Source organism: Arachis stenosperma, chromosome 9 (genome assembly GCF_014773155.1).
Source record: "Arachis stenosperma cultivar V10309 chromosome 9, arast.V10309.gnm1.PFL2, whole genome shotgun sequence".
Classification (NCBI taxonomy): domain Eukaryota; kingdom Viridiplantae; phylum Streptophyta; class Magnoliopsida; order Fabales; family Fabaceae; genus Arachis; species Arachis stenosperma.
In genome coordinates this window covers 95,077,555-95,096,327 of record NC_080385.1, presented here as the reverse complement: position 1 = coordinate 95,096,327, position 18,773 = coordinate 95,077,555, and the positions used below count along the sequence as shown (strand labels likewise).

Genomic DNA, 18,773 nt, shown 5'->3' with positions numbered 1-18,773 from the left:
AACAGAATTGCAAGTTCCATGGACTTCCAATGGAAGATCCTCATCAGTTCTTAGTTGAATTCTTGCAAATCTGTGACACAGTCAAGACTAATGGGGTAGACCCTGAGGTCTATAGACTGATGCTATTCCCTTTTGCTGTAAGAGACAGAGCTAGAATATGGTTGGATTCTCAACCTAAAGAAAGCCTGGACTCTTGGGAAAAGCTAGTCAATGCCTTCTTGGCAAAGTTCTTTCCACCACAAAGATGGAGTAAGCTTAGAGTGGAAGTCCAAACCTTCAGACAGAAGGATGGAGAATCCCTCTATGAAGCTTGGGAAAGGTACAAACAATTAATCAGAAGATGTCCCTCAGACATGCTTTCTGAATGGAGCATCATAGGTATCTTCTATGATGGTCTCTCTGAACTATCCAAGATGTCTTTGGATAGCTCAGCTGGAGGATCTCTTCATCTGAAGAAGACGCCTGCAGAGGCTCAAGAGCTAATTGAAATGGTTGCAAATAACCAATTCATGTACACTTCTGAAAGGAATCCTATGAACAATGGGACTAGTCAGAAGAAAGGAGTTCTTGAGATTGACACTCTGAACGCCATTTTAGCTCAGAATAACATATTGACTCAACAAGTCAATTTGATTTCTCAAAGTCTGTCTGGAATGCAAAATGCACCAAACAGTACTAAGGATGCTTCATCTGAGGAAGAAGCTTATGATCCTGAGAACCCTTCAATGGAAGAGGTGAATTACCTAGGAGAACCCTATGGAGACACCTATAACTCTTCATGGAGAAATCACCCAAATTTCTCATGGAAGAATCAAGAGAGACCTCAACAAGGTTTCAATAACAATAATGGTGGAAGAAACAGGCTTAGAAATAGCAAGCCTTTTCCATCATCTTCTCAGCAACAGACAGAGAGTTCTAAGCAGAACCCCTCTGACTTAGCAACCATGGTCTCTGATCTAATCAAAACCACTCAAAGTTTCATGACTGAAACAAGGTCTTCCATTAGGAATTTGGAAGGACAAGTGGGACAGCTGAGCAAGAAAGTTACTGAACTCCCTCCAAGTACTCTTCCAAGCAACACAGAAGAAAATCCAAAAGGAGAGTGCAAAGCCATCAATATGGCCGAATTTGGAGAGGAAGGGGAGGAAGTGAACGCCACTGAGGAAGACCTCAATGGGCGTGCACCAACCTCCAATGAGTTCCCCAATGAGGAACCATGGGAATCTGAGGCTCAAAATGAGACCATAGAGATTCCATTGGACTTACTTCTGCCATTCATGAGCTCTGATGAGTATTCTTCCTCTGAAGAGGATGAGTATGTCACTGAAGAGCAAGTTGCTAAATATCTTGGAGCAATCATGAAGCTAAATGACAAGTTATTTGGAAATGAGACTTGGGAGACTGAACCTCCTTTGCTCACCAAAGAACTGGATGACTTGTCTAGGCAGAAATTACCTCAAAAGAGACAAGACCCTGGGAAGTTTTCCATACCTTGTACCATAGGCACCATGACCTTCAAGAAGGCCTTGTGTGACTTAGGGTCAAGTGTGAACCTCATGCCCCTCTCTGTAATGGAGAAATTAGGGATCTTTGAGGTGCAAGCTGCAAGAATCTCATTAGAGATGGCAGACAATTCAAGAAAACAAGCTCATGGACTTGTAGAGAATGTTTTGGTTAAGATTGAAGACCATTACATCCCTACTGATTTCATAGTCCTAGAGACTGGGAAGTGCATGGATGAATCCATCATCCTTGGCAGACCCTTCCTAGCCATAGCAAAGGCTGTGATTGATGTTGATAGAGGTGAACTGATCATTCAAGTGAATGAAGAATCCTTTGTGTTTAAGGCTCAAGGATATCCCTCTGTCACCATGGAGATGAAGCTTGAAGAGCTTCTCTCAAATCAGAGACAAACAGAGCCCCCACAGTCAAACTCTAAGTTTGGTGTTGGGAGGCCACAACCAAACTCTAAGTTTGGTGTTGAACCCCCATATTCAAACTCTAAGTTTGGTGTTGGGAGGTTCCAACATTGCTCTGAGTATCTGTGAGGCTCCATGAGAGCCCTCTGTCAAGCTACTGACATTAAAGAAGCGCTTGTTGGGAGGCAACCCAATATTATATTTTATATAGTTTCTTTTGTTATTTTATGTTTTTTTTGTAGGTTGATGATCATAAGAAGTCACAAAATCCATTGAAAAAGCAAAAACAGAATGAAAAACAGGAAGAAAAATAGCACACCCTGGAGGAAGATGCTGCTGGCGTTCAAATGCCAGTAAGCCTAGCATTTGGGCGTTTAACGCCCAATCTGGCACTATTCTGGGCGTTTAACGCCAGAAAGGGGCACCAGACTGGCGTTAAACGCCAGGAAAGGGCAAGAACCTGGCGTTAAACGCCAGGAATGGGCATCAGCCCGGCGTTTAACGCCAGAAATGGCTCAAAACGTGGATTTTGATGCCAATTGGTGCAGGGATGACTTTTCCTTGACACCTCAGGATCTGTGGACCCCACAGGATCCCCAAACAACCCCACCACTCTCTCTTCTTCTTCACCCATTCACCAATCACCTCAACATCTCTTTCTCTTCACCACTCACATCCATCCTTCATAAAACACCACTCCTTTCCCTTTTGGCCGAACCACAAGGCCATCTCCCTCTCCTCCATTTCTTCTTCTTCTACTCTCTTCTTTCTTCTTTTGCTCGAGGACGAGCAAACCTTTTAAGTTTGGTGTGGTAAAAGCATTGCTTTTTGCTTTTCCATAACCATTTATGGCATCCAAAGCTGGTTCAACTGAGAAGGCATGACCTCAAGCCCATCACTAAGAAGAAGATGGAGCAAACAAGAGACCCCTCTCATCAAGAGATCCCTGAGATGCCTCAAGGGATGCACTTTCCTCCACAAGACTATTGGGAGCAACTAAGCACCTCCCTAGGAGAATTAAGTTCCAACATGGGACAACTAAGGGTGGAGCACCAAGAACACTCCACTCTCGTCCATGAAATTAGAGAAGATCAAAGAATCATGAGAGAGGAGCAACAAAGGCAAGGAAGAGACATTGAGGAGCTCAAGCACTCCATAGGACCTTCAAGAGGAAGGAAGAGCCGCCATCACTAAGGTGGACCCGTTCCTTGATTTCCTTGTTCTTTATTCTTCTGTTTTTCGAATTTTAGTGCTTATGTTTATCTATGTTTGTGTCTTATGATCATTAGTGTCTTAGTGTCTATGCCTTAAAGCTATCAATATGAATCCATCACCTTTCTTAAATGAAAACTGTTTTTATCACAAAAGAATAAGAAGTACAGGATTTCAAATTCATCTTTAAAACTAGCTTAATTAGTTTGATGTGGTGACAATACTTTTTGTTTTCTGAATGTATGCTTGAACAGTGCATATGTCTTTTGAATTTGTTGTTCATGAATGTTAAAATTGTTGGCTCTTGAAAGAATGATGAAAAAGGAGACATGTTACTGAGGATCTGAAAAATCATAAAAATGATTCTTGAAGCAAGAAAAAGCAGTGAATACAAAAAAAAAGAGAAAAAGAAAGAAAAAGAGAGAAAAAGAAAGAAAAAGAAAGAAAAAGAAAGAAATAAAGTTGTGATCCAAGGCAAAAAGAGTGTGCTTAAGAACCCTGGACACCTCTAATTGGGGACTTTAGCAAAGCTGAGTCACAATCTGAAAAGGTTCACCCAATTATGTGTCTGTGGCATGTATGTATCCGGTGGTAATACTGGAAGACAGAGTGCTTTGGGCCACGGCCAAGACTCAATAAGTAGCTGTGTTCAAGAATCATCATACTTAACTAAGAGAATCAATAACACTATCTGGATTCTGAGTTCCTAAAGAAGCCAATCATTCTGAATTTCAAGGGATAAAGTGAGATGCCAAAACTGTTCGGAGGCAAAAAGCTACTAGTCCCGCTCATCTAATTTGGAGCTAAGTTTCATTGATAATTTGGAGTCTATAGTATATTCTCTTCTTTTTATCCTATTTGATTTTCAGTTGCTTGGGGACAAGCAACAATTTAAGTTTGGTGTTGTGATGAGCGGATAATTTGTACGCTTTTTGGCATTGTTTTTAGTATGTTTTTAGTATCTTTTAGTTAGTTTTTATTATATTTTTATTAGGTTTTAGTTAAAATTCACTTTTCTGGACTTTACTATGAGTTTGTGTGTTTTTCTGTGATTTCAGGTATTTTCTGGCTGAAATTGAGGGACCTGAGCAAAAATCTGATTCAGAGACTAAAAAGGACTGCAGATGCTGTTGGATTCTGACCTCCCTGCACTCGAAGTGGATTTTCTGGAGCTACAGAAGCCCAATTGGCGCGCTCTCAACGGCGTTGGAAAGTAGACATCCTGGGCTTTCCAGCAATATATAATAGTCCATACTTTGCCCAAGATTTTATGGCCCAAACCGGCGTTCAAAGTCACCTCAAGAAATTCCAGCGTTAAACGCCGGAACTGGCACCTAATTGGGAGTTAAACGCCCAAACTGGCACTAAAGCTGGCGTTTAACTCCAAGAAGAGTCTCTACACGAAAATGCTTCATTTCTCAGCCCAAGCACACACCAAGTGGGCCCGGAAGTGGATTTTTATGTCATTTACTCATTTCTGTACGCCTTAGGCTACTAGTTTTCTATAAGTAGGACCTTGTACTATTGTATTTTCATCTTTTGGGACATCTAGTTCTTAGATCAGATCTTGGTTCTTCTGGTTCCCTCTCTGGGGCCGAAACCAATGATCACTTTTGTTCTTATGTATTTTCAACGGTGGAGTTTCTACACACCATAGATTAAGGTGTGGAGCTCTGCTGTACCTCGAGTATTAATGCAATTACTATTGTTCTTCTATTCAATTCCGCTTGTTCTTTATCCAAGATATCACTTGTTCTTCAACCTGATGAATGTGATGATTGACGCCCATCATCATTCTCACTCACGAACAAGGTGACTGACAACCATTCTTGTTCTACAAGCATCTGAGGCTTAGTGAATATCTCTTGGATTCTTTAATCGGAATCCTCGTGGTATAGGCAGGACCTGATGGCGGTATTCAAGAGAATCCGGAAGGTCTAAACCTTGTCTGTGGTATTCTGAGTAGGATTCAATGATTGAATGACTGTGACGTGCTTCAAACCTGTAACCTACTGGGCGTTAGTGACAGACGCAAAAGAGTGATTCTATTCCGGTAGGGGAGGGAACCAAACCGGTGATTGGCCGCACTGTGACAGAGTGTAAGAGCATTAGCTTTCACTGCGCGGATGGGAGGTAGCTGCTGACAACAGTGAAACCCTACACGAGCTTGCCATGGAAAGGAGTAAGAAGGATTGGATGAAGACAGTAGGAAAGCAGAGAGACGGAAGGGAAGACATCTTCATACACTTGTCTGAAGCTCTTACACTAATGATATACATAAGTATCTCTATCTTTATCTTTATGTTATTTTCGTTCATCACCATTATACATTTGAGTCTGCCTGACTGAGATTTACAAGATGACCATAGCTTGCTTCATACCACCAATCTCCGTGGGATCGACCCTTACTCGCGTAAGGTTTATTACTTGGACGACCCAGTGCACTTGCTGGTTAGTTGTGCGGAGTTGCAAAAGTGTTATTGCAATTTCGTGCACCAGTCGTAGAGGTCCATATCGGGTGGTTTGAAGTTTCGCGGTACCTTCTCCTTCATGATCTCTTGTGTGAAGGGATCGTGGTTGCCCTCGGTGGTGGTGCCGCGTTCCGTCCGGTCTTTCAGGTTGGCCTCTATTTTCCGCAGTTTTTCTTCTAATTCTCTGCGCTTTCGAGCCTCCCTTCTCAGATCTTGTTCAGTTTCCTTCTGCTTCTTTATGTCCTCTTCGAGTTGTTTCAGTCGGTTTTGTTGTGCCCGGACTGCTTCTAGAATTTCCGAGCTCTTTTCTTTTTCGGAATTTTGTGGATCTTTGTTTGGGAGTGATGTCTTTGGGCGATTCTGTTTGTTTCCTCCTGGAGTGCGTGGTGATAGAGGGCTGTCCGGTCGTTCTCCGGTATCGATTTCGTCCTCTTGTTCAGATGTTGCGTGGTCATTGTTGAGAGGATCGTCCGCCATGGTAGGGGGATGACTTCCAGGTCCCCGGCAACGGCGCCAATGTTCCGAGGGTTACCTGAAACGTGTAGCTCGGTCGTCTGGAGAGACCCGAGGTGGGGGGTCAGTGGCCCGAGCTTCATATGCAGAGCGGTTGGTGGTTGTACCTGCAATGACACTCCGATGCTTAAGTTAGCATGGGTCCAAGCAGATATGTGTAGAATGTGAATGAATGCCATACCTGGGTGCTCCAGTGTATTTATAGTAGTTGGCCGTGATCTTCCCTAGATAAGATATTCTTATCTTATCTTATCTTTTTGGGAGTTTTATCTCTATCTTTGTGGAACCGCCTTTTCTAGGCCTTTTCGGCCTTTAGGCTTTGGGCTTCGTTCCTTTTGATGGGCCTTCCTTGCTTTATTGTCCGAGGTCCGACCTTGAGGCGTGAGCCTTAGGACGAGGTCGGACCTTTTATGGATTCTCCGAGTTGGAGGAGCCCGGTCAGGGTATGAACAGTTTATATTGTAATATGAAGAGAGAAATGGAATATGTGTTTTATTGTTGTGTCAAAAGCCTCAGCCTATGTTCCTATTTATACATGTGCAAGGTTTCACTTTTTTAAATGTTGGAAAACATGCACCGCTTATTCTTTAATGTTTATACTTCCCAAAAATACTTGAATGGAAGAATAGATTATGCTGAGTAGACACTGAATGGATATATGGACATCCATATCGTAACAATTCTTCTGTCATTTTAAAGGTAAAACAATTTGGTTTAGAGTGATATTTTTTGATTTAGTTGTCTTATAATAAAATTTGATAAAAACTTATTTATTCAATACACATATTATAAAGTTATTCGAAAGCAATGAAAAGACCAATTTATCTGATAAGAGTAATTATCGAGAATTTTCAAAAAATAAATATTTATTAGAGACCAAAATATTTGATATAAAATTCTTTAAAAATTAATTTGGATATTTACACAAAATTAAATAATAATAATAACACGTTACATGCATCTTATACCGCCTAAATAGTTTTATCAAAAGAAGTTTTTACAATGGTTACACTACAACATTTTAGCCTTTAGATTATGTCTTTCTACGTCACGTTTAAAAACTGGGATCTAAACCCTCTTTGGTCACAATTTTTTGCCACGACCTAAAAAATATTTCAGTGACTATTTTAAAAAAAATTATTTTAGATTTTATGTCTCGCTTTTTATTATTACATTTAAAAATTATGACGTAAAAACTATAACCTAAAAGACTCTGTAGTCATGATTTTAAAGAGTGACTTAAAAGAGTTAATAGTCACGATTTTATAAAACATTAATCTAAAAGTCATGATTTTAAAGGGTGACTTAAAAGGGTTTATAGTCATGATTTTATAAAACTTTAATCTAAAAGTATTTACAGTCACTATTTTTAACCGTGACCTAAATGGGTCTTTAGTCATGGTTTTAAAGTGTGACGCTAAAATGGTCAATGGTTATGGTTTCATAAAAAAGGGGTCTATATCACAGTTTTGATGTGTGACCTAATGGATATATATTTACGGTTTAAAGTGATGAGGCAAAATTGATATGCCCGTAAATTGGCAAGTGCACCAAATTGCTTCAAGTAATACCACAGTGAGTGGATATCGTTCCCATCAAGATTAACAAATTGAGGCAAGTAACGTCTAATGAATCTCTAATAGATCAATCAAACCTTGGCAAGAGAATTTTGGATTGTGAAGTAGAAGCAAGAACAGTAAAGAAGATTGTTGATTGTGAATGAGAGAAAGCTTAGAAACTTTGGAGAAGTAATCAAGAATATGGATGTTAAAGGCTTCGGATATGTTTAATTCTTAGAAAGAGCAATACTTGTATTTTCCTACTTTCACTCGTACAAAAAATCTTTTCACAGCAAATCATTATAATTAAATTCTAATTTTTTGGCAATATAATTTCTCCTAACTTAATTAATCACTAATTCCTTGGTCAACTAATTAAGAGAAGAGGTTAAGAATGGTTTCAATTTAAAGCCACACAACTTTCAAAATACTATTTCTAGTCAAGTTGAAAATTATGAGAAAGAGTTTCAATTCCGATATTAAATTTTCCAAAGTAAGAACAGAATCCAAGACAAAATTAGAATATTTTTCAATACTTCTAGCCATTAATGATGAAGAACGAAAACTCAATCTTGAAAAAGTAGAAAAGTATGAATCAAAATAAAGAAAACACTTGCATTACTAATCCATAAATTCAAATAGAGCTCCTAACCTTTAACAACAGGAGGTTTAGTTACTTATGGTAGAAAAGAAAATAACCTAAGACTAAAGAGTTTCTTGATCTATAAACTCCAAGATCTATCAAATTAATTGATATTTTTTTTTTGAACCTTGTTCACTTATTTATACTCTAATTTCCTAACTAATTGAAATTCAAAAACTAATCTTATCTTCCGAAGAGAAACATAAAAACTTATTCAAATTCACATCTAACCTAATCTAAATCCTAACAACCAAATCTTATCTTTTTAGAAGAAGTTGTTGCTAACTAATCATTTAAATCTTGAATCTTGAATTGAATTTAGATCTTCCTGGGAGTTGAATTTGGTCTTGGCGCTTGGCTCCTTGAATTGGCATTGGGCTTTGAAGCATTCTCAATCACTGCAAGTTGAACATGCACTTGGAGCCGGGCTCCAGATTTAGGAGCTAGGTGCCCAGTACTTGGAATTTTGGTGGCGCTAGGCGTCACTTCTTAGAGCTTGGCGTTAGCCCATTTTTGCTTCCTCCCACTCACGAAGGTGCTAGGCTTGATGGTGGTGGAGTTGGGCGCCCAATTTGGGCATTGTGATTGGGATAAGGGTGCTGGCCACCATTTCCTTGGAGTTGGACTTGGAGGTAGGTTGGGCACCTAGGTTGGAGCAGGGGCGCAGGCGCCAGTCCTGGGCACTAAGCTTTGGAGTTTGGGCGACCAACTTTGAGATTAGGCATTAGACTTTGGCCTCATGAAGCTTGGTGCGAGCTTTTTTTGAAGTGCACTTGTATTTTCTTCTAAATTTAATCTTGATTTGCTTAATTTCATCCTGAAAACACAATCATTTTGAAATAACTCCAAACATATTATTAGTCATCAAAACTTTGCTAAAAACTTATGAACTTTGATTTAACTCTAAGAAAATAAATTAAAATTAAACCCAAAAACTACTAAAGATGCCTAGGCATCACAACACTGAACTTAAAACTTTGTGTGTCCTCAAGCAAAAAAAAATAGAGTTTATCTTAAAGAAAAAAAGAGTTTATAAATTCTAAGTTCCAATGGGGTTTGCAATGATCTCTCTGATTATAAATGAAATTCTTTTATCTTAATGAGCCTTGCATATTTAGGAATCAAGAATGTTCAAAATCTAAATTCCGGATTCTATTAAGAGATTCCTTGAAGTCGTTTACTTGGCAATTTAATCGAGAAAAGATGTTTGAAGTTCTTGACTCTAAGTGCTTTGTCTCAAAATAGTTCTTAGTGGGTTTTCAACTGATAATCTTGGCACAGTTAGCCCATGTTATCAAGTGATAACTAAACTTTTGTCTCCAAACTTTTGTTTTTGGAGATTCTATCTCACTTTTTCTTAAGATTCGTTTAAATAACTTAGGTCTATGAAATATAATCATACTACTGATAACCACCATGTTTCAATTGGACTTCCTTGTTTATTATTTATTCTTTTCATTAAAAACTACTCTCTTTACATCAATAAAGTGGTAGAGAACAAGTACAAGTTGTAAGCTCGAAAGAAAACAAAGAAAAAGAAACATGATTTATAAAAGAAAGAAAAGGAAAAAGAAAACAAAGACAAAATAAAAGAAAAAGCAAATGAAAGAAAAGCTAACCACCATAAACATAATTACTTTACCAAGTTCATCATTCATTATCATTTCGGTCTCAACTGCTCCATTCGTGTTTTTAGGACACCATCTTTGTCTTGATTGATTCTCCTCCCGTGGCCTTTGAGCTTCCTCTTCTCTTCTGTTTTGTTCCCACACTTGATGCAGATGCTCAAAAGGAAGAACTTGTGGTGTGAAGACTAGATGACAGCACAAATATAGGTCGTTCTATCTATCATATCCAATCAAACTTATTGGAATTCTAGAGAGAACTTCTCCACGTTAATCCCTTGGGCTTGAGATTGACTGGGTCCAGCTTGAGGCCTTGGTGCAAGAGGAGGAGGAGGCTATTGTTGTGGCTCTTCTTCCTGTTTTTCATTGTGGTATCTTCTTACTCTTCTTTCTATTACTGCTAAAGTGATGGGCCTTGCAATTTTGATGGGTTATCTTGCTCAATAGACATCCCACCAGCCTCATAAAGACAATGGATGAGGCCCAGGAGTCCGAGCATTGACCTTAAATTGGAGCTTTGGGCCATGGCTTTTATATGCAGGGGAATGAGGTTTTCTACTCTAATCTCTTTTCCAATCATGATAAAGTGGATGAAGATGGCTCGGTTCACTATCACCTCGGAGTGATTGGAGGTAAGGACAAGTGACTGGTGGATAAAATCCAACTATCCCTTAATGATAGGAATGAGGCCCGATCTTTTTAATTGGTTCGACATCCCTCTTGCATCAAGCTTCCACTATGTCCCATGAACATAGATGTCATGGAGAACATCTTGCTCCCTTCTATTGATCATCACCCTCATGGCATACTCACAATACATTTGGTCGGAATAACAAAGTAGAGGAGGAAGGTGGAAAACCCTTTGGATATTCCGAGGCCTATAGTCAATGGGTTGGCCACAGACATAGCTCAAGAAAGTTGGTTCCTCAGGTTCTTGAGCCTCCTCTTCATGGCTCACCCATGCATTATCATAGAACTCGTGGACCAAGGTAAGGAACATATTCCTTGGTGGGTGACAAACCCCATTTTGACGGTTTATCTTGTATTGATTTTAGGGGATTTTATAACCTTTTACCCACATTTATTCAATGGAATAGCATGGTTTTATAACTTCTCCTTTAATTGTGCTTAAAAGTGAAAACATGCTTTTTAGGTCTTAAAATAGCTAAATTTAATTATCCTTGATTCCATTAGATGCCTTGATATGTTTGCTAAGTGATTTCAGATTTAGAAGGCAAAGATTGGATCAAGGGAATGAAGAAAGAAGCATGAAAAGATGGAGAACTCATGAAGAAATGAAAGAACCGGAAAGCTGTCAAGCCGACCTCTTCGCACTTAAACGACCATAACTTGAGCTACAGAGGTCCAAATGATGCGGTTCTAGTTGGGTTAGAAAGCTAACATCCGGGGCTTCAAAACGATATAAGATTTGCCATGATTGCTACACGTATGGTGGCGCGCACGCGCAAAGTACGCGCACGCACCGTTGCTGCCACCTAGTTCACTTAAAGCAACATGTGGCCAGCGATTTCAGAAGCCTTGTGGGCCCAATCCAACTCATTTCTGATGCTATTTAAGCCAAGGATTGAAGGGGAATCAAGATACTTTTCATACTTTAGATACTTTAGATACTTTTAGATACTTTTGATCATTAGCTTAGTTTTAGGAGTTAGAGTTAGTTTAGAGAGAGAAGCTCTCACTTCTCTCTAGGATTAGGAATTAGGGTTAGATTAGGATCTCATAATTCTAGGTTTAATTCAAGTCTCCTTCTACTTCTACCTTCAAGTGGTGATTGCTACACTTTGGTTCTTCTTTCTATCCCTATCCTCTTGTTGTAATTTCTCTTATTTTGTTTCTAGGTTTTGTAATTGAGATATTCTTGTTCTTTTGTTTTCTTTTAATAATGCAATTTGAGATAATTCATGTGATTGTGATGTTGTTGATTGTTGTTTTATTAATTCTTTGTAATTGTTGGTTGTTGATTCCTTTTATTCTTACAAATAAAAAAATGCTTTCTTTCATTACCCTCCAAGTGTTTGATGAAATGCTTGAGAGGATGTTAGAGTAGGATTTTATGTTCTTGGCTTGAGAAGGTAACTTAGGATTTCTTGAGTCACTAGTGTCCAATTGATTGCTGGTTGATAGCCATTAACTCTAGCCTTCATTAATCCAATTAGTGGAAAGCTAGGACTTATGGACTAGGATTGATATAACTCACTTGACTTTCCTTTGTTAATTGATTTAAGGATGACTAAGTGGGATTAATCCTTGCAACTACCATACTTGTGGCTAGTGATAATGATGAAGACCCTTGACAATCAAATCTTGCCAAGACCATTTTGTTAATAAAGTTTTCTTACCATTTACTATTCATGTTTCTCCTCTAAAACCCCAAATATAACTCACAACCAATAACAAAACACTTTATTGTAAATCCTAGGGAGAACGACCCGAGGTTTAAATACTTCGGTTTATAGATTTTAGGGGTTTGTACTTGTGACAAACAAATTTGGAGACTATACTTTGACGAGATTTCATTTGTAAAATTCTATACCATCAAAAATCCAATCGTCAAAATGGCGCCGTTGCCGGGGATCGAACCCGGGTCGTCCGCGTGACAGGCGGAAATACTTACCACTATACTACAACGACCCATTGGACATGGAGTTGAAATTATAGAAGAGTGTGCACAACCTCCCATACCCTTGGTGAACAATGAAGAAGAGAGTGAATCAAAAGAGAGCTACCAAGAGGAAAAAGTTGGCATGGTGTATATTGAAATTGAAGAATATGAAGAGGTTGATCAAGAGATGGACTCATTCATCAATGAATTTCTATCCAAAATTGAATCACCTTCCATTGGGCAAGATGAAGTTCTTGAAGACAACACCAAGCCAAGTGAAAAAGGGGAAAAGGTTGAAATTGAAGAAGCTTGTGAAGAGGTGGAAACAACTAAAGAAGAGCACAAGGAAGTAGACCTTGCATTGTCTAAGTGTGGGGAGGTTGACAAACCCCAATTTGACGGTTTGTTTTGTATTGAAATTAGAGTATTTTGATAACCTTTTGTCACATTTAGCCTAGGAATTAGCATGGTTTTGTTATCTCTCCCTTATTTGTGGTTAAGTATAAAAACATGCTTTTTAAGTCTTATTTTGATGAATTCTAGTTTCTCTTTGATTCCATAAGATGCCTTGATGTGTTTGTTAGTAATCTCAGGATGAAATAGGCTAAGCATGGATCAGAAGAAGCAAGGAAGGAAGCATGCAAGTGGAAATAAGCACAAAAAGCCAAAGAATTGATCTCGGCCAAGCACGCGTACGCGCACAAGGCGCTCGCGCGCACATCGCAGAATTAGTCAGGGACGCGCACGCGTACCGTGCGCGCACGCGTCGTAGTTCGCACGTGATTCCTTTATTGCAGCACGTGCCTGGCGATTTTAGGAAGGTTTCAGCAACCAACTTTGGTGCCAAAATGCATATAAGAGCCAAGGATTGAAGGGGATTGACACACATTCACATCCATAGACTAATTTTAGATCATTAGATAGATAGTTTTTAGTTAGTTACATTTGGTAGAGAGAGAAACTCCAACTTCTCTCTAGGATTCATCTTCATTTTCTCAATTCTCAACCATTCTTTGGTGAGATCTATTGCCACTCTCAATTTACTTTGTTCATGTTGTAGATCCTTATCTCTAATCTCAATTAGTGTTTGTAATTGTTCAATTCTTGTAGATCTTAGGTTTAACTTTGTTGTTTTGAACTCTATTGATTCATTGAAGATCTAATTTTCATTGTTGTTCATTGTTGATTGTTGTTGATCTCTTGTGTTGAATTGCTTTGATTCTAAATCTCTTCTCAATTTTACTATGTCTTTCATTCTTGCCCTCCAAATGTTTGAGAAAATGCCAACTTTAGATATAGAGTAGTATTCCCTCACTTGGCCTAGTGGTTGAGTCATTGGAGACACTTGAATAATGGATGTCAATTGTTGATTAAGAATTGAGGATTGCTAATTGACTTAGAGTGCACTAAAGCTAGACTTCCCTAGGGTAAGACTAGGACTTGTGACTTGAGTTAATTACTTTTACTTGACTTTTCTCTATAATTAGGGGTTAACTAAGTGAAGCAACACTCCTTTGTTGTCACAATTGACCGAAGCTATAGTGACGGGACTTCCAATGTTCAACCTTGGCCAAGGCTTTTAATATTGATTGATTGTTGTTTTCTTTTGTTCACACTTTTATGCCACACTCTTCAAGCCACAAAAAGACCACTTAACCAATACATGCATCCTTGTAGCATTCCTAGCGAAGAACGACTCGGGACTAATACTCTCGATTATAGATTGTAGATTTGTTTGATGATGGATTTTGCGTCGGTTTAGACTATACTACGATTGATCATTTGATAATTTCTACACCGGCAAAAATTCATTCGTCACTTTCCTTCTCGTACGAGCTTTTCTATGACATTTTTTAAGTCAAAACACTCATTGGTGGAGTGCCCACGGATCCGATGGTATTCACAATATTATCCCGGTTTCCTCCTCCTTTTTTGCCTTTGAGTGGTCGAGCTGGTGGTATTTTTTCTGTGTTTCAAACCTCTCTGTAGACATCCACAAGAGACATCCGGAGAGGGGTGTAATTGTGGTATTTTTTTATTTTCTCTCCATGGCAATCTTCCTTCTTTCTGGAATCTTTATCTTTATCCCGAGAGGTGAACCCGGCCTTTGAGGTATCTCCTAATCGGGAGTTTTCTTCCATGTTGATGTATTTTTCCGCTCGTTCCTGCACCTCGTTTAGAGACGTGGGGTACTTATTTGATATAGATTGATTAAAAGGCCCTTCTCGCAAGCCATTAATGAGGCCCATGATAGCGGCTTCTGTTCGCAGGTTTTCGCAGGTTTTCTTCCAGGCTTATTGTAAGCTCGACGCATGTTTAGCTTTGTCCTTTTGGATGGAGAATCTGGCCAGGAATTTCTTGGCCATATCGTCAAAACTCGAGATGGATCTAGGAGGGAGGTTGTCGAACCATCTAATTTCTGTTTTTGTTAAAGTAGTTGGAAAGGCTTTGCAACGAACTACATTTGAGGCATCGGTGAGATACATTCTGCTCCTGAAGTTGTTGAGATGATGGCTGGGATCCGTAGTACCGTCGTACAAGGTCATGTCTGGAGTTTAAAATCTTTTGGGATTCTTGTCTTCATGATCTCCTTGGTGAATGGATCTTGCTCCTTGCAGGTGCTATCTTTGGGAGTGGATTGGCTGGCTTTAGTCTTGACATCGGCTTCAAGTTTTAGGAGTTTATTCTCCAATTCCTGGCGTCGCCTTATTTCTCTTTGTAGATCCTTCTCGGCCTCTCGTTGACGTAGAACATCTTCCTCAAGTTGTTTTAACCGATCTGGAAATACATCCAGGGCTCCCTCATTTGGGGAGTTCTTATTGTTGATTTGGGGAGTATCTTTTAGTGTGGAGTCCGCGTTTTTATGCGGCGTTCTTTCTTCTAGATCTGAGGTGTGATCGTTGACATGATCGTCTGCCATGGTAATGGGTTGACTTCTGAATTCCCCAGTAATGGCGCCAATGTTCCGGGGGTTACCTGAAACTGTAGGTCGATCTCGGATGAGATCTTCTGTGCTGGTCGGGGGTGTTGTGTCCGACTTGGTGATGATGCTGATCCTTCGTCCCCGGAGGGTGGGGGGTACCTGCAAGGGACTCCGATGCTTAAGTTAGCAAGGGTATTAAGCAGGTATTGAGTAGAATCAGAGTATGAGTTATACCTAGGTGCTCTAATGTATTTATAATGGTGTAGAGTGACCTTTTTAGATGAGATAAGTTAGTTATCTTATCTTATCATTATCTTATCTTTGACTGGGGTCCTCTTATCTTTAAGGGAACCGCCTTTATCTCTACGGGCTTGGGCTGCCCTTGGATTTAGGACGTGCTCCTCTATTTGGGCCCTTTGTTTGGGCTTTCCTGTGACTTGGCCGAGCTCTTTGAGAAGAGGTCGGGTTGTCCTGACCTGAAGAGGTCGGTCGCTTTGTCTGTAGAACATCCCGGGTCGGACAGCTCGACCCAAGGTATGAACAATTTCCAAATCAAATTCTTGGAGCAACAATATCCAATGTATTAACCTTGGTTTGGACTCTTTTTTAGCTAATAAATATTATAGAGCTGCATGGTCTGAGTATACTACCACCATCGTCTGAGCAAAAACAATAGCCAGAAGCTCTTTTTCAGTGGTAGTATAATTAGACTGAGCAGTGTCTAAGGTCTTAGAAGCATAAGCAATTATAAAAGTATCCTTACCTTCACGCTGAGCCAGCGCCGCTCCTACTGCATAATTGGATGCGTCACACATTATCTCAATCGGTTGACTCCAGTCACGCCCTCTCACAATAGAGCCTTAGGTCAAGGCGATCTTCAGTTTATCGAATGCTTCCATGCAGTCCGCACTCAGCTCGAACTCAACGTCCTTCTGTAGTAGTCGGGATAAAGGCAGTGTTACCTTACTGAAGTCCTTAATAAATCACCGGTAAAAACCTGCATGACCAAGAAACGAACGGACTTCCCTCACAGAGGAGGGGTAAGGTAAACCAGAAATAACATTCACCTTTGCTGGATCAACTGAAATACCAGTATTATAAACAACATGTCCTAGAACAATACATTGTTTTACCATAAAATGACATTTTTCAAAATTCAATACAAGGTTTGAACTAACACACCTTTCTAATACTCTAGCTAAACTATCCAAGCAGAGGTTAAATGAATCACCATACACACTAAAGTTATCCATGAAAACTTCCATATAGTTCTCAAGAAGATCTGAGAAAATGCTCATCATGCATCTTTGGAACGTAGCCAATGCATTACATAAGCCGAATGGCATTTTCTTATATGCATACGTTCCAAAAGGACATGTGAAAGTATGTTTTTCCTGATCTTCAGGAGCTATATGAATTTGAAAATAGCCAGTGTACCCATCTAGAAAATAGTAGTGTGATTTACCTGACAGGTGATCAAGCATTTGATCAATGAAAGGAAGTGGGTAGTGATCCTTGCGAGTGGCCTGGTTGAGACGCCTATAGTCCATGCAGACTCTCCATGCGTTCTACACCCTTGTAGCCATGAGTTCCCCAGTCTCATTCTTCACTGTTGTGACGCCAGACTTCTTTGGAACTACCTATACTGGGCTGACCCATTCGCTATCCGAGATTGGATAGATGACGAACAGGCCTTTTTCCCTCTTCTAAAAATCTACGGTGCTCACAGACTTGAGGGCTGATGCCTACTATATCTACTAAGCTCCACCCCATAGCTTTCTTGTGTCTTCTCAACACACTAAGCAACTGCTCCTCCTGGTGGGAAGTGACTTCCCTTGCAATAATGACTGGAAGCTTCTGATTATCCTCAAGCTAAGCATACTTGAGGTGGGGTGGAATGGGCTTCAACTCCATTTTCTGCTCGTGGCTGGGCACTTGATCATCTGGAGCCATTGGTGGTGTGACAAGGTGTCTTTAGTAAGCTCATAGGGTTTTCCCACACTTACACCTTGCTCCATGTTCATCTCTTCTACCTCTTCCATGTGAACTCCAGCCACTGTCTCATCAATGATGTCGCACTGGAAGATGGAGTGATCTTCTGGAGTGTGCTTCATGACTTCATCCAAGTTGAAGCTCACTGCTCTGCCATCTATCCCAAAAGAGTAAGTTCTTGAGAAGGCATCCAATTTGAACCTTGAAGTCTTCAGAAATAGCCTTCCAAGCAGGATAGACGATGGTCTTCTTGAGTCATTGGGGGGCATCTCCAAAATGTAGAAGTCAATAGGGAATGTCAACCCCTTAATGCTCACTAGCACGTCTTCAGCAATTCCCACCACTGAGATTATGCTTTTATCTACCAAAACAAAATATGCTGCCGACCTTTTTAAGGGAGGGAGCCTCAAAGCATCATATACAGATAATGGCATAATACTCACACATGCACCTAAATCACACATGCAGTCAAAAAATTGTACACCCTCAATAATACAAGTAACCATGCATGGACCCAGATCCCTATATTTTTCCAGTATGGCACCCATTAAAGCAGAAATAGAGCTACCTAGAGGAATAGTTTCTAAATCATGTATTTTATCTTTATTCATGGATAAATCTTTTAGAAAGTTAGCATATTTAGGTCCCTGGCAAATAGCATCAAAAAGGGGAATGGTTACCTCAACCTTTTTGATGATCTCCACCATCTTGGGGTCTAGTCCATCTACTTTCTGAGTTTCCTAGCAAGGTGTGGAAAAGAAATGGGAATGGCTTCGCTTGTAACCTCATCTTCCTTTGGTACTCCATTCCTTAGTTGAGCTGCTTCTTCTTCAACCATGTCTTGTACTTCCTCATCTTCTTCTGCATCCTCTACCTCAACAATGTCTTCAACCTGAATGTCTTCTTTTGAGTTTGGCTCCTCATGACTCCTCTCTTGCAGTGTGGTTTTGGATCTCAAAGTGATGGCATTGATTCCACCTTTGGGGTTGGGTAAGGGTTGAGAGGGTAGTGCACTTGAGCTTGAAGGCTGATTGTTGGGGATAGAAGGTGGTTCCAACCGGGAGATGAGAACTTGTAGAGTAGAGTTAAGACCATTTATGGTAGAGTTAATTGTATTCTGAATGTCTTTTTGTCCTTGCGCAATAGAGTGAAGCATCTCATCATTGGAGGAGGAAGGGGGGTAAGTAATTTGAGAGGCTTGCTGTTGGTTGAATTGAGGTGCTTGGGCTTACCTTTGGTGAGATGCTCTGTATGGAGGGATCTGTTGATTTCAATTCTGCTGATAGTTATTAT

The 18,773-nt window shown here is 39.9% G+C and overlaps 2 non-coding genes across 2 annotated transcripts; both read right to left on the bottom strand.

The window, feature by feature from the left end:
- Nucleotides 1–251: 251 nt before the first annotated feature.
- On the bottom strand, nt 252–359 carry LOC130953236 (small nucleolar RNA R71). The gene has a single exon (XR_009075408.1). It is a non-coding gene; the product is annotated as a small nucleolar RNA R71 (small nucleolar RNA).
- A 12,163-nt stretch (nt 360–12,522) lies between these two features.
- TRNAD-GUC (transfer RNA aspartic acid (anticodon GUC)) lies at nt 12,523–12,594 on the bottom strand. The gene has a single exon. It is a non-coding gene; the product is annotated as a tRNA-Asp (tRNA).
- Nucleotides 12,595–18,773: the final 6,179 nt, after the last annotated feature.